Here is a 17,195-nt window from a genome sequence, read left to right on the forward strand (position 1 = left end):
ATAACAACACAAACATATTATCTTAGAGTTCTGGAGATCAGAAGTCCAATATAGGTCTTATTGGGCTAAAACTCAAGGAGTTGGCAAGGTTACAATTATATATTTTCAGTTAACTGTAGTGATACTAGTACTTACACACTAGCCAAGTTTGGAGTGTTCTCATAAATGCTCATCACTGTTAATAATCAGAGCATTGTCTATCAAACAGAGGTGAGTTCTTATCTTTCTCCTATTTAAATTTCTGAAGTTAGGGGAAAAAAAGCTGGTGTGAGTATATGCCAGACTCTTCTGTCTATGGAATTTTCTAGGCAAGAATTCTGGAGTGGGTTTCCTACTCCAGGGGATCTTCCCAACCCAGGGATCGAACCCTTGACTCCTGCATTGGCAGGAGGATTCTTTACCACTGAACCATATGGGACGCTTAGTATGAATATAGGGAAATATAAATTCGTATACACTATTAGTGTGCAAATAGATACAGTTCTTTTAATAAGCAATTTGGTTTTCTATCTCTTGTCTTTTTTCATTTTCTGCTTTGGAATAATTTTTTAAATTGATGTATAGTTAATTGACAAAGTTGTGTTAGTTCCAAGTTTCAAATGACTCAGTTATATATTAATATGTATATATAATTTTTTCAGACTCTTTTCCATTATAGGTTATTATTGAGTACAGTTCCCTGTGCCATACAATAGGTCCTTACTATTTACTGATTTTATATACAGTAGTGTGTATATATTAATCCCACACTCCTAATTTATCTCCCCCATCTCTTATCTTTCAAATCATAAAATATCCATATTCTTTAAGCTAGTAATTTCACTTTTTAAGAATCTATTCTAAGAAAATAAGCTAAAATATAGGGGAAATATCACAGGTACAAAATTTTTCTCAGCAGCGAGGGAAAAGTTAGAAACATTTCAATGTCCAACTGTAGAAAAAGATTTAAGTGTATGGATTTTAAGGACTGACATGTTGATGCTAAAACAAGGAAAAAAAAGTTTATCATGAAGGCTATATGTCAACCTGGAAAAATATATATATATTTATACCTAAATATTACAGTGGGAAGTAAGAAAGTAGAGTATAAAACTTCACGTAAATTCACAGCAGTGTTGTGCACAGTTGCCAAAAGGTGAAAGCAAACCAAGTGTTCACTGATGAATGAACAGATAAACAAAATGTGATATTTGCATACAGTGGAATATTATTCAGCCTTAAAGATGAAGAACATTCTGACACATGCCACATGAATAAACCTGGAGGACATTAAGCTAAGTTTAATAATCCAGTCACAAGAAGACAAATACTGTTTGATTTCACTTATTTGAGCTAACTAGAGTAGTGAAATTCATAGAATCAGAAAGTAAAAGGGATCTGGAGGGAGGAGGAAGTAAGTTTTTGCTTTGCAAGCTGAAGAACTTCCAGAGATTGGTTGGTTGCACAACAATATGAATATACTTAATGCTACTGAACTGTCACTTTAAAATGGCTAGGATGATAATTTTTTATTATGTGAATTTTATTATAATCAATATTAAATTTTATGTGCATTGCAATTTTTTATCTATAAAAATTCCATACACATAAGACAAATGCAGGCATTCGTGCTCAGTTGCTTCAGTCGTGTGCAACCCCAAGGCCTGTAGCCCACCAGGCTTCTCTGTTCATGGGATTCTCCAGGCAAGAATACTGGAGTCGGTTGCCATGCCGTTCTCCAACATAAGACGAATACACCTAAGTTATATTAGTGGTTATGCTAAATGGCATAACAGTCCCATCATCTAAATGCTAAATGGAATCTGGTCCCATCACTTCATGGTAAATAGATGGGGAAACAATGGAAACAGCGAGAGACTTTATTTGAGGGGGCTTCAAAATCACTGCAAATGGTGACTGTCGCCATGAAATTAAAAGATGCTTGCTCTTTGGAAGAAAAGTTATGTCAAACCTAGACAGCATATTAAAAAGCAGAGACACTACTTTACCTACAAAGGTCTGTCTAGTCAAAACTATGGTTCTTCCAGTAATCATGTATGGGTGTGAGAGTTGGACTATAAAGAAAGCTGAGCACCAAAGAATTGACGCTTTTGAACTGTGGTGTTGGAGAAGACTCTTGAAAGTTCCTTGGGCTGCAAAGAGATCCAACCAGTCCACCCTAAAGGAAATCAGTCCTGAATAGTCAGTCATTGAAAGGACTAATGCTAAAGCTGAAGCTCCAATAATTTGGCCACCTGATGGGAAGAACTGACTCATTGGAAAAGACTCTGATGCTGGGAAAGATTGAAGGCAAAAGGAGAAGGCAAGAACAGAGGATGAGATGGTTGGATGGCATCACCGACTCAATAGACATGAGTCTGGGTAACCTCCAGGAGTTGGTGATGGACAGGGAGGCCTGGTGTGCTGCAGTCCACGGGGCTGCAAAGAGTCGGACACGACCGAGCGACTGAACTGAACTGACTGATGCTAAATGGCAAAAACTATAGATTTTTTATTATGCAAATTATGTTGAAAACATTTAAAAATAAAAAGTCACCAGTAAAAGAAAGAGCTCAGTCTGTGTGTCATTAGACTTGTAGATGCTGAGTCCTCAGGACAAATCCATTTGTAGCCAGAGCAGCCTGTTGAGAATAATCTAGAACTGAAATAGAACTTAGAGGCTCTTTGACAGTGGTTCTGTTATCACTCCCGTTAACGTGGCTGGAACACAGCATCATCAGACAGACAGCTTTTTTCTTCAAACCAAAGAACATGTATAACCCAATTACACTTATATTTGGCTGCAGTCAATGTGGTCTGCCAGAGTAGATGGTCCTGTGACTGCGACATAGAGGGTGCTTTTGTTTCTCATTACTTCCTCTTTCTCTTGCTGTTCAGACATTTAACAATCAGTCCCACTTCCTCTTATATCAAGTATAGGTCAGCGTTCCAGCTTCAGACTAGAGAGGTTTGGTTCTTCTCAGAGGCTTCTGAAAAGGCAGCCAGCGGATTGTTGCGTTAATGGCTGCGATCTACATGGCACTGTGTGTGCATGCTCAGCCACTCAGTCATGCCCAACTCTTTTTGACCGCACCTGTAGGCCACCAGGCTCCTCTGTCCATGCAATTTTCCAGGCAAGCATGCTGGAGTGGGTTGCCGTTTCTTCCTCCTGGGGATCTTCCTGATTCAGGGATCAAATCTGTGTCTCCTGCGTCTCCTGCATTCGCAGGCAGATTCTTTACCACTGCGCCACTTTTGGGCCCTGCAAATGGGGTCCATGTCCCCAAACCTGGGAATGTCTTTGTCTTGTAAACTGGGCGAAGAGCCTGTTTCAGATAAACGGAAAAAAGATGTTTAAAAAACCAAACTCAAAATAAGCTGGAACCTCATTGAATGTATTATAGAGAACTGGTGGTAAACAGCAATAAATAAGTAGACTGAGGATGGGGACATTCAACTACCTCCCCACGTGCCCACTAGCATGATTTTTCCCTCAGTGCTCTTAAGGAGAAAGCCTTGCCTATGGAGGCAGCAGACTCTGAGAAACTAGCTCCCTTATCCCTGCAGCCAGGTCCCTTCAGACTCAGTCTGGATTTCCTTTGGCCAGTGCCACCAAGGGGACCCTGCAGCTGTACTATTACAGTGGAGAATATGGTAGGAGAATGCCCTGGTAGGACTTGTCCGTGGTGGGTGCTTCCGCCTGTTGCTTCTCATCTGCTTCTTGCTGTTGCCCAGTCAGTAAGTCGTGTCTGACTCTATGAGACCCCATGAACTACAGCCTGCCAGGCTTCCTTGTCCTTCACCATCTCCCAGAGGTTGTTCAGACTCCTGTGCATTGAGTCAGTGATGCCATCCAACCATCTCATCCTCTGTCGCCCTCTTCTTCTCCTGTCCTCAATCTTTCCCAGCATTGGGATCTTTTCCAATGAGTTGACTATCTCACTCTTTTTTCTTTGATTCTTCAGTACAGTCCTAAGCCTCATGTCTGTACTCTTGGCTATCTGGAACTCTCTACCTACTATCAATACCCTTTCATCTTCTCTTCCCTAGTCAGGGCCCTCCTTTCTAATTCTTTACTGCCTCTCATTATGTCATTTCGAAGTCCTCCCTTAACCTGGCATCTTCCCCTGGTCATCAGGGGGTACAAACTCTGCCTAATTTGACTCAAGCCTGCTCTGCTCAGGACACACAGCCCCAGCTACACCTTACCAGTCAGTGTTTCCACCTCCTTTCCTTTAGTACCCATTGTATCTATGCAGGAGTTGGCTAAGAACAAAACTGGCCAACATAGGGAGAGGGAAGGATTATTATGAGATCATATGAAATTACTTGTGTGCAATTTTTAAAAATTGTAAGAAAGAAAGAAAGCAAAGTGTTCAGTTGTGTCCGACTCTTTGTGACCCTATGGACTGTAGCCTGCACCAGGCTTCTCCGTCCATGGGATTTTTTAGGCAAGAATCCTGGAGTGGGTTGCCATTTCCTCCTCCAGGAATCTTCCCAGCCCAGAGATCGAACCTGGGGCCTCCTGCATTGCAGGCAGACGCTTTACCCTCTGAGCCATCAGGTAAGCTATCCCCCAAATTGTAAAGCACTATAGAATTTTAATTATTTTATTTTCTTGGGCTCTAAAATCACTGTGGACAGTGACTGCATCCATGAGATTAAAAGACACTTGCTCCTTGGAAGAAAAGCTATGACAAAACTAGACAGCATATTAAAAAGCAGACATCACTTTGATGACAAAGGCTGGGATAGTCAAAGCTACGGTCTTTCTAGTAGTCATGTACAGATGTGAGAGTTAGACCCTAAAGAAGGCTGAGAGCCAAAGAATTGATGTTTCTGAACTGCAGTGCTGGAGATGACTCTTGGGAGTCCCTTGGACAGCAAGGGGATCAAGTCAGTGAATCCTAAAGGAAATCGACCCTGAATATTCGTTGGAAGGACTAATGCTGAAATTGAAGCTCCAATAATTTGGCCACCTGATGCAAAGAACTGACTCATTAGAAAAGACCCTGATGCTGGGAAAGATTGAAGGCAAGAGGAGAAGGGGATGACAGAGGATGAGATGGTTGGATGATATCACTGACTTGATGGACATGAGTTTGAGCAAACTCTGGAAGATTGTGAAGGACAGGAAATCCTGGCATGCTGCATTCCATGGAGTTGTAAAGAGTTGGACATGACTTAGCTACTGAACAACAATAGGACTTCCCTGGTGGCCCAGTGGTAAAGAGTCTACTTTATAATATAGGGGAAGTAGGTTCAATCTCTGATGAGGGAACTAAGACCCTACATGTCCTAAGCTTCACGCCACAGCTAGAGAGCCTGTGCACCACAACAAGAGAAGCCCGTGGAGCGCAACTAGAGAAAGCCTGAGCATGCAGTGAAGAACCCAAAGTCCACAGTAAAGACCCCGCAGAACCAAAATTAAAACAAAAATTTTTTTAATATTTCTCCCAATAAATAAAAATAAAATGTAAAAAAACCTCCAAACAAAACAAACAAAAAAGAATAAGGCTGACCAAAAGCTAAATGCAGAGATATAATATTTTATTACCTTTGTGACATTTTTCATTGAATTAAGTTATCTGTTTCTAGACTATAAGCTACCTAAGCACAGTTTCTTTTCTTTTTAATCTTAGTCAACTTTGTATTCCACACAGCACCTGACATCTTGCCCGGTAGAGATGTTCTGTAACTATTTATTACCATTGTCCATGATGTCTATGAACATTCTTGCCTCTCTAAGCATAAAAGTGGTTGAGATATTGGAAGCCCTGAAGGAGTTTTGTTGTTTCCCAGAGCCTCACTGCTTAAAAATGAGAATGAGGAAATGCAACCTTCCATTCAGAATTCAGCTACCAAATGTACCCCTACTTGACAATGTGAGCAGAATTCCACAACCAGGACTGAGGGTTTTAAAATCCACTGCTAACCCTTAGAATCAGAGCCTCAGTCATGGCCCCTTATTAACTTTATTTAAAAAAAAAAAATTTTTTTTTTTAACCTCACTGCGAGGTACGTGGAATCTTAGTTCCCCAATTAGAAGTCGAACCCATACCCCCTGCTTTGGAATCACAAGGTCTTAACCACTGGACCACCAGGGAATTCCCTCCTTATTAACTTTAATTTGTAGACCAGAGTTGGAAGAGCTACCATCCTACAAACCATTGATCAGAGGGCCTGTGGAAATGTCCATGACTTCAGTGGGGGTATGAAAGGCCAATGGTAATTTCTCATAGGAACAAAAACCATGCTTTCTATAAATATCTTTCTACAAATACCAGGAAACAGAGAAGAAGCACCTAGATTAGCAGAGTTTGGGTCTTACTTATGCCATTTATTAGCTGTGAGACTTTGGAGAAACTATCAAATTTTTCTGTGCCTCAACTTGGAGAGTTTTTGCTAACTTTGCTAATTTATAGTGCTTTGTTAATTTATTGAGTTCCTGTGAAGATTCAGTGAGTAAATCAACAGCAAGCACTTAGAAGAACACCTGTCACATGGAAGGTACATATTAGATCCTACACACTTATCAGAAAAATGATAACACATTGACTCTGCTCTGACTGAATTCCTCTATTTGTTGGGGGAATTTCCCAACTCTAAGTTCCCTAAAATCAATTCCTCTTCAAAATGCACTGCCCACCATGAACTGCTTCAGAGCTATTACATCTTGCTAACCATGAGAATTTATGTGACCTTACTCAACAATCACATGAGACATGAAATATTACTCCCTAATTCAAGTTAGCCCCAAATTCTAACCAAAAAGATCTGCCTTCCTGTGGAGACTAATCTGACCTCAGTAAGTCCTAGATGACCTTTCTGTTGCCAGTTAGGCAATCCAGCAAGTCACCCCATACTCTTTTACATGTTCTCTCTGTCAAATCATATGTGTTACTCTTGTCTCTACAATTTAGCCTTTAGCTCCTTAGAAACAGGGCTTCCCTTGCGGCTCAGCTGGTAAAGAGTCTGCCTGCAATGCAGAAAACCTGGGCTCAATCCCTGGGTTGGGAAGATCCTCTGGAGAAGGAAAAGGCTGCCCACTCCAGTATTCTGGCCTGGAGAATTCCATGGACTGTATACTCCTTGGGGTTGCAAAGAGTTGGACATGACTGAGAGACTTTCACTTCACCTCACTTCCTTAGAAACATTCCTTATAGTAAGGTTTGTTATTGTTTAGTCGCTAAGTTGTGTCTGTCTCTTTGTGATCCCGTGGACTGTAGCCTGCCAGGCTACTCTGTCCATGAGATTTCCCAAGCAAGAATACTGGAGTGAGTTGCCATTTCCTCCTCCAAGGGATCTTCTCAACCCAGAGATTGAACCCAGGTCTCCTGTACTGGCAGGCAGATTCTTTACCACTGAGCCACCAGGGAAGCCCCATAGTAAGGTTACCTTCGCTTTAAAGATGTGACACAGCGTACAGCAGAAACTAATGTTAACATTGTGAAGCAATTACACTTCAATTTTAAAAAAACAGATGTGACACAGGGTCAGAAATTCTGTCTGCCTGAGGTCACAGAGCTTAGCCCACTGTTTTCTAGTTTCTTGGAGGCTTTCCAGCGCTTAGTATGATGCTGAGCGCCTTATCAGTGCTCACTCAATGTGCATGCATGCATGCTCAGTCACTTCAGTTGTGTCCAACTCTATGCAACCCTATGGACTGTACCTCACCAGGCCCCTCTGTCCACGGAATTTTCCAGGCAAGAATACTGGGGTGGGTTGCCATGCCTTCCTCCAGGGGATCTTCCCAACCCAAGGATTGAACCTGCATCTCCTACATCTCCAGCATTGCAGGCAGGTTCTTTATGCACTGAGACACCTGGGAAGCCTCATTCGATATGCATTGCTTGCTAAAAAATGTCACTCAAGCTCTCAGCCTTAGTGCCATCTTTTGAGAAACCTCTGTGATATGAGAGCAAAGTGGAGGAAGAAGCGAATGTGCAGGCTAAAGCACAAAAGAAGAAAGATGAGCAGAGGTCCAAGTGAACTTGTACACCCAAGGAAGCAACAGGAACAAGGGAAGCCAGAGGCCAGGGACACTGGTACTAACTGTTGGACTGCATCCCTACAATCTAGAACTTGTCTCAGTGGATCTGGAATATCTATGGCCATTCTGATTACCTCAACCACCTTTGTGAGACCCACCTTGCTCATATCAAAGTGGTCCCTTTTGGTCCTTTTCCCTGGACCTGTGATATTATGGACTAGTTCTCTTCTCAGTTGTGGCTGAATGTAAAATTCGTACAGTAAATCATTTCTTGTTCTGTCTTAGCTAAAGAAGAAACAATGTCACTCAAGCTTTCACTGCACCTCCCATCATACATCATAGGTAAGCCAGGAAATAAGGCCTTTTTCTGGCAACTGTAAGACTCTGATGTTGAGACAGTACATGCACATTGCCATGACAACTGATGGAAAAGCGGAAATGATCCAAATTAGAATAAACCCCTAGAATTTTTCCTGAGAATCCCAGATGTTCCAAGTCTAGCTTGTCTCCAGGTCATGTTTGCAAGCAAAGAAGGGGCTTCAGACAGACAGTAGGTCAGAGCTTGGTCTGGAAATCTCATTTCAGATCATCAGAAGCCCCCACCTGTCTTAGAAATAATTTGGCCTTCCAAAGTTCCCCTACAAGGAGATAGAGCAGCCCATCTAGAATTAGCTTGCATCAGAGGGAATCTTCCAGATTTATCCAAAAGCATAATAGGGGACAGAGCAAGAATTGGGCAACTATAGACGCTATAGAGCGAAAAAAAAAAAATAGCATTGTCCAAAGTCTAGGAAGGTTAGGACTTCCCTGGTGGTCCAGTGGTTAACAGTCTTCCTGCCAAGGCTGGGGACATGGTTTCAATTCCTGGTCCCAGAATACCCCACATACTGTAGAGCAACTGAGCCCATGTGCCACAATTATTCAGCCCTTGTGCTGCAACTATTGAAGTCTGTGCACCATAGAGCCTGTGCTCCAAAACAAGAGAAGCCACTGCAATGAAAAGCCTGAGCACCACAATGAAGAATAGCCCCCGCTCTTTGAAACTAGAGGAAGCCCACACACATCAACAAATACCCAGAACAACCATAAATAAAATAAAATAAAATAAAATAAAATAAATAATTAAAAAAATAAAAATAAAATCTAGGAAAGTTAGATTGTATTCCTAGCCTGCCAGTACCTTGCTTCTGGAACTTGGGATATCACCTTACTTCCCTGAACTTCAGTTTTCTCATCTGTAAATTGGAGAGGTCAGGTCTAGCTGGTTCCAAAGCAGGAGATGCAAGAGACATGAGTGCTATCCTTGGGTCAGGAAGATCCCCTGCAGTAGGAAATGGCACCCCACTCCAATATTTTTGCCTGGAAAATTCCATGGGCAGAGGAGCCTGGTGGGCTACAGTCCAAGGGGCCGCAAAGAATCGGACATGATTGAGCAACTAAACACATACACACACAAGGTCTACAGTTCTAACAATCGAATTAGTCTCAGAGGTAAAACAATGAGCTCCCATCAAATGTTGAGTCTATGTTGCCCTTCACCACTTTCTTTGTCCCAAATTCCTTCCAGATCTCTGCAATACAGAACTTTTAATTTGCTTGATCACATGCTTATTTTATCACTAGTTGAAACTGCTGCCTATTAAAATGAAAACTGTAATATTCTAAACAGGTGTACCTTAATATTCCTAATTTTATTTCTGATTAAAAAGTATAAGGTAAGATTATATCAATAAAAATGACAATTATAAAGAATGCAAATATCCCATAACTCAGAGATAGTCACTGTTAACATCTATCTATATATATATATATTTATTTATATTTCTTTTCAATATTTTCTCAAAAGGTGCATGTACATCTATAGATAATAGAGATTTTACTGTGTATGACATTTCCTATAGAATTTCTACTTAACACTGATTTGTGAAGAATTTTCCCATGTTTAAGATATTTTTCAATCTGTCCAAGAGTCTGAATAATATTTCATTAAACAGATACATCAGCATTTACCCAAATGATTCATTTTGTCTGAAACATTTGGGGTGAGAAACGGCTGTCTCTGATCTGGCAATAAAAGGAAGTGTTTGATACAGGGCACCTAGAGTTTCAAGGACACTTTTTCCCATGACCATATCATGATAAGGCCAACATCTCATTGCATAAAACTTGGTGGAATATATTTAAACACTGGTCACTCTTAAGTAGCCATGTTCTTATCATAGGGGGCCCCCTGCTATCTCCATCCTTTCCACAACACAACAGTGACCCTAGTGACAATGAAAGTAACATGAAATAGAACCACAGATCTCAGTTTTCAGAAGGCCAAAGTACAGTTTCCAGCCTATAAAGCTCACTCTGCATCTGATAGTCAGAATTAGAAAATACCCAACACAGAAAGAAAATACATATATATATATATATGTATACATATATATACACACACACAAATATATATATACATGAGTATATACATATATATGTGTATATATATATAAAATATGTAAGTATCTATCAGTTCAGTTCAGTTCAGCCGCTCAGTCATGTCCGACTCTTTGCAACCCCATAGACTGCAGCACGCCAGGCCTCCCTGTCCATCACCAACTTCCGGAGCCTACTCAAACTCATGTCCATCACGTCGGTGATGCCATCCAACCATCTCATCCTCTGTCATCCCCTATTCCTCCTGCCCTCAGTCTTGCCCAGCCTCAAGGTCTTTTCCAATGAGTCTGCTCTTCAAATCAGGTGGCCAAAGTATTGGATCTTCAGCTTCAGCATCAGTTCAGTTCAGTTCAGTCGCTCAGTCGTGTCTGACTCTTTGTGACCCCCATGGACTGCAGCACGCCAGGGCTCCCTGTTCATCACCTTGTCCCAGAGTTTGCTCAAACTCACGTCCATTGAGTTGGTGATGCCATCCAACCATCTCATCCTCTGTCGTCCCCTTCTCCTCCCGCCTTCAATTCTTCCCAGCATCAAGGTCTTTTCCAATGAGTCAATTCTTTGCATCAGGTGGCCAAAGTATTGGAGTTTCACCTCCAACATCAGTTCTTCCAATGAACACTCAGGACTGATCTCCTTTAGGATGGACTGGTTGGATCTCCTTGTAGTCCAAGGGATTCTCAAGAGTCTTCTCCAACACCACACTTCAAAAGCATCAATTCTTTGGCGCTCAGCTTTCTTCATAGTTCAACTCTCACACCCATACATGACTACTAGAAAAACCATAGCCTTGACTAGACAGACCTTTGTTGGCAAAGTAATGTCTCTGCTTTTTAATATGCTGTCTAGGTTGGTCATAACTTTTCTTCCAAGGAGCAAGCGTTTTTTAATTTCATGGCTGCAGTCACCATCTGCAGTGATTTTGGAGCCCCCCAAAATAAAGTCTGTTACTGTTTCCGCTGTTTCCTCATCCATTTGCCATGAATATATATATAAATATATGTAAATATATATTAATTAGCTTCTTCTCCCATCTCAGGCTGAAAATTTCATATTGATGATCTTATTCTTGTTTATGCCTTGTTACATGGAAATGTACAGACCTAGTGATTTGATTTGCTGTGATTTGTCTTCATTATGTTTTCCTTGACCTGGATTTTCCATCTAAAAGAGACACATGTTATATGGGGAAAATTAGGTCACTGGCATGAGCTTTTCTTCCCCTGCCCTTCTATTAATATAATTTTCTTCCTCTTAATCGTTTGTGAAAAAGAGTAAGTTACATTTACATTTACAGTAAGTTTACGTTTCTGTTTGCAATGTTGATTTCTGGAAGTCGTCTTTTAAATCCTTGAAAACAATGACATGAAATCTTCCCAACTGATACTCAGAGGAGTATCAGAGGATACTCAGAGACTCAGAGACAAAAGGCATTGAGGACTGGTCCAGGGTCACACTGTTCACAAGGGGACAGTCAGCACTGAGACGGGAGCTGGTGACTCTGAGTCCCATATTCCAACCACATTCCCTGCTGCAGAGATCCACTGGTCTTGCCTTCCTTGGGGTAAAATAAGGATAGGATTTCAACAAACAACAAGAGGATAGTAACCAGCATACAATCTGACAGGGTGACTGTTTCTTAGGAAAAACCCTTCATTTAGAAGTATAATGTTAGTGGAGAACTGTTCACCCTTAGGAAAGGAGAAACTCATTTGCATTCATCTGCTAGATATTTTGGAGAAGGAAATGGCAACCCACTCCAGTATTCTTGCTGAGCGTAATCCCATGGACAGAGAAGCCTTGTGGGCTATGGTCCAAAGAGTCGCAAAGAGTCAGACATGACTGAAGTGATGTAGCATGCACGTACTAGATATTTATTATGTTTATGTGCAAGTTATCTTGCACTAGGTACTACAGATGACTACTACAGATAATACCTACAGATATCTAGGTACTACAGATAGAATACATAAGATATTTATAAGATGTGTGTGTGTGCGTGCGTGCAGGCACATGTGGTAAACCACTACAGTTGTGTCTGACCCTTTTCGACACTATGGATTGTAACCCACCAGGCTCCTCTGCCCATGAGATTCTCCAGGCAAGAATACTGGAGTTGGTAGCCATGCCCTCCTCCAAGGAATCTTACTGACCCAGGGACTGAATCCACGTCTCTTAAGTCTCCTGCATTGGCAAGCAGGTTCTTTACCACTAGGGCCACCTGGGAAGCTCAATTATAAGATACAGTCCCTGCTTAATACAAACTAGTCAGGAAGATGGGCCATTTATCAATCTATGAGAAAAGATCCTGAGACAAAGTAATTAATATGCACATGATTGATCAAAATATATGATAATAATGCTACTTAAAACATATTTAGCACTTGCTATTTGCCAAACACTTTGCAGTAATCTCTTCTAAGGCTTACAACAAGTTTATGAAGATGGTAGCATTATGATCTTCAGTTTGCATATGGGACCTAGAGACAGTAAATAAGCAAATGAATTTTTGTTCAAGATCATAGAACTAAGGAAACTAGGACTTCAACTAAGCTGTCTGGGTCCAGAACCTGTTAAACATAATACTGTATTCCACCCTCTCCCCCAGGTGATTCTCTGTGTGTGAGTGTATGTGACTTTGAATATTTAACATTCATTTTAGAACAGAAATATAGACCTCTGCAATTATCAATTATTTATATCACTGCACTATGTCTTCTGACTTTTAGCAGTGTACAAAAGTGTTTTACATTATTGCAATTGGTCAATATCTGTGTTTCAGTTCAGTTCAGTCACTCAGTCGTGTCTGACTCTTTGCGACCCCATGAATCGCAGCATGCCAGGCCTCCCTGTCCATCACCAACACCTGGAGTCCACCCAAACCCATGCCCATTGAGTTGGTGATGCCATCCAACCATCTCATCCTCTGTCGTTCCCTTCTCCTCCTGCCCTCAATCTTTCCCAGCATCAGGGTCTTTTCAAATGAGTCAGCTCTTCGCATTAGGTGGCCAAAGTATTGGAGTTTCAGCTTCAACATCAGTCCTTCCAAGGAACACCCAGGACTGATCTCCTTTAGGATAGACTGGTTGGATATCCTTGCAGTCCAGGGGACTTTCAAGAGTCTTCTCCAACACCATAGTTCAAAAGCATCAATTCTTCAGTGCTCAGCTTTCTTTATAGTTCAACTCTCACATCCATACATGACCACTGGAAAAACCATAGCCTTGACTAGATGGACCTTTGTTGGCAAAGTAATGTCTCTGCTTTTCAATATGCTCTCTAGGTTGGTCATAACTTTCCTTCCAAGGAGTAAGCATATTTTAATTTCATGGCTGCAGTCACCATCTGCAGTGACTTTGGAGCCCATAAAAATAAAGTTTGGATCTGTTTCCACTGTTTCCCCATCTGTTTGTCACGAAGTGATGGGACCAGATGCCATGATCTTATTTTTCTGAATGTTGAGTTTTAATCTAACTTTTTCACTCTCCTCTCTCACTTTCATCAAGAGGCTTTTTAGTTCCTCTTCACTTTCTGCCATAAGGGTGGTGTCATCTGCATATCTGAGGTTATTGATATTTCTCCTGGCAATCTTGATTCCAGCTTGTGCTTCCTCCAGCCCAGCGTTTCTCATGATGTACTCTGCATATAAGTTAAATAAGCAGGGTGACAATATACAGTCTTGACGTACTCCTTTTCCTATTTGGAACCAGTCTGTTGTTCCATGTTTAGCTCACTATTATTTTATATAAATAGTTCCATATACTTAAATTCCACTAGCTTATACATCATATGCATGCCACTAAATATAGAATCCTTGTCTAGATCACTGTTGCTATGTAGGTTACTACTTCATTTTCTCTATGAGTACTCATTTTGCCATAACAAGCTATAAACATATTCCTTTGGTTAATAATCCCATTACTGAGATTGCTAAAACAAATGATTGGATCAAACACCATGAACAGTTTTACGATCCCCAACCCATACCAGGTTGCTCTCCAGAAGGACTGGCCAATTTACAAAGCCAGGAGCAATGTGTTGGTGCCCTTCTTATTCCCTAATTCTGCCAGTGCTTAAAAAAGAATCACTGGGTTAGTTTTGCTAACTTAACAAATACGGTAGAAACTCATGATATTCCAGCTTGAGTTTCTTCATTATTAGGAAAGCTAAGATTTTCCCCATGATTTCCTATCTATATTTTTCTATGTGTAAAATTTTGTTTCACCATTTCTCTTTCTTATATGTTAAGGAAATACTTCAAAAAAGTGAGGAATAGTGTTCAAATATTAATGCTCTAATAACTGGGAAATTCTCATATTAATTCACTTGACTAAGATTTTTTTAATTGTACAACACAGATATCATCATAAGACTCTAAGAAATTGCAAAATAAAAATAATTGTAATAGTTTAAAAGTTGGAGATGGGACTTCCCTGGTGGTCCAGTAGGGAAGATTCCATGCTCCCAATGCAAGTTTGATCCCTGGTCAGGGAACTAGATCCCACATGCCACAATTAAAGACCCAGTGCAGCCGAATAAATAAATAAATACTGATTATTTTTTATTTTATTTAAAATCCTTTATTTTATTTTAAAATAAATTTTAAAAGTTGGAGATGGTGCCAAGTAATACCAGATATCTAATGCTACCATTCAGAAATATGATTCTATAAATGGAAATACCACTTTTTCAATTAATGACACTTAGTTATTTTGTTTTCTTTAAGAGTTTCAGACTTGTCCGAGATTCTGACAAAAACCTATGGGTCATCTCCATGAAAGATACCCATATGCATACATTTTTCACAAGGTCTCATAGATTTCCATGGGTCCCCAGTTAATGAGTCCTGTTTCAGCAGTATTATTTGTATCATTTTTTTTCCTTCAAAATGTTTCTCCTAACCACCCTCTTCACTATATCCCATTGCTGATCCCCCTGGTTTGTATCTGGGGTTACAGAGAGGAACAGCATGGGAGAAAAGTATAAATGGACACTAACCCTAATGCTGTCATGACAGCGATGAGTTCTGTAATGGAGATAAGGCCAGTGTGCAGTGGAGGTGTGCTGAAGGAGAGTCATCAGTCTAGTTTGACTCACCACTGCTCACTCCAGACAATTTAATAGCTTCCTAAGTTATGTCTTGATTTCTTCTTTGCCTTCTGCACCAATTCACTTTTTGCTTACTAGAACAAAATGTCTTCTTAAAGCCTAACCAGATCACATAATCCCTTTGTAAAACTCTCTAATCACACTAAGAATAAAATTCAAACCCTTATCCATAGCTTCCAAGGCTCTACCTCATCTGGCCCAGTCCTCTCTTTTACTACTCTTTGCTAAGTTGAATCCACCCTAGTGCCACTTCCCTTTCGCCTAATGACTTTTGCACTTCTTTCCCTACCTGATTCACACATCTCCTGGAGCTTCCATGACTTTCTTCCTCTCTTCATTTAGATCTCAGGTGGCTGAGAGGTGCATTCCGTGACCACACTGTATAAAATCTTCTCTCAGGACATCCTTGGTGGTCCAGTGGTCAAGACTGCACATTCCCAATGCAGGGGCTGCAGGTTGGACCCCTGGTCAGGGAACTAGATCCCACATGCAGCAACTAAGACCCAGAACAGCCAAAGAAAGAAAGAAAGAAATATTTTAAAAAACTAAAATAAAATCTTCTCTCCACCCTGATCATTCTTTTACTGTTCACTCTGTTTATAATTTTTTATCATACTTGTCATTACCAGGCACTTTATTAATATGTGGTTTGGTTTCTGATTTTTCACTCATAAATGCCATGAGTACAGGGACTTTGTTTCGGTACTGGTGTAACCGTACCTAACAGTGCCTGCCCAGTACATATAATGCTGCTGCTGCTGCTAAGTCGCTTCAGTCACGTCCAACTCTGTGCGACCCCATAGATGGCAGCCCACCAGGCTCCTCCATCCCTGGGATTCTCCAGACAAGAACACTGGAGTGGGTTGCCATTTCCTTCTCCAATGCATGAAAGTGAAAAGTGAAAGTGAAGTCGCTCAGTCGTGTCCGACTCTTCACCACCCCATGGACTGCAGCCTACCAGGCTCCTCCGTCCATGGGATTTTCCAGGCAAGAGTACTGGAGTGGGTTGCCATTGCCTTCTCTGAGTACATATAATAAGTTGTTCCAATATTTGTTAAATAAATGTTGGGATTCATGATTTGCTTATGCACTACAGATCATAACTATTTTCTGTTTACAGAGTACAAAGTTAAAGAAAACTTTTAAAAGTTAAAAATCTTCAACTACTATAGAAGGATAAAAGGTGTAATGATAGTTAGCAGTCTAGTATTAGTATCTTAAATGTACCTACTATTGTGAAAAATTAGCATGAGAAGACCAGATTTGTAATTTTTATAAAAAATAAAACTGTCTATAAAAAGGAATGCATTTCAGTTCTAATGAGATGGATGAACCTAAAGCCTGTTATACAGAGTGAAGTAAGTCAGAAAGAGAAAGACAAATATCGTATATTAATGCATATATATGGAATCTAGAAGGATGGTACTGACTATCCTATGTGCGGGGCAGCAAAGGAGACACAGATATAAAGAACAGACTTTTGGACACAGTAGGGGAAGGAGAGGGTGGGATGATTTGAGAGAATAGCATTGAAACATATACATTACCAAATGTAAAACAGATAGCCAGTGGGAGTTTGAAGTATGACACAGGAAACCCAAAGCCAGTGCACTCTGACCACCTAGAAGATGTGACGGGGAGGGAAACGGGATGGGGGGAGGGGTTCAAGAAGGAGGGG

General features: G+C 40.7%; 1 protein-coding gene across 1 annotated transcript in view; it reads right to left on the reverse strand.

Annotated features, from left to right (window-relative positions):
• SLC18A1 (solute carrier family 18 member A1) overlaps positions 1-16,013 on the reverse strand; it is a 50,112-nt gene extending 34,099 nt beyond the window's left edge. Inside the window, exons 1-2 of the mRNA XM_081570878.1 lie at positions 15,807-16,013; positions 2,537-3,305 (exon numbers count right to left, since the gene is read on the reverse strand). The gene's annotated coding sequence lies outside the window, so the exon portion shown is untranslated. The remainder of the gene's footprint in view (positions 1-2,536; positions 3,306-15,806) is intronic.
• Positions 16,014-17,195: the final 1,182 nt, after the last annotated feature.

Source organism: Giraffa tippelskirchi, chromosome 1 (genome assembly GCF_054371585.1).
Source record: "Giraffa tippelskirchi isolate mGirTip1 chromosome 1, T2T-mGirTip1v1.2.pri, whole genome shotgun sequence".
Lineage (NCBI taxonomy): Eukaryota > Metazoa > Chordata > Mammalia > Artiodactyla > Giraffidae > Giraffa > Giraffa tippelskirchi.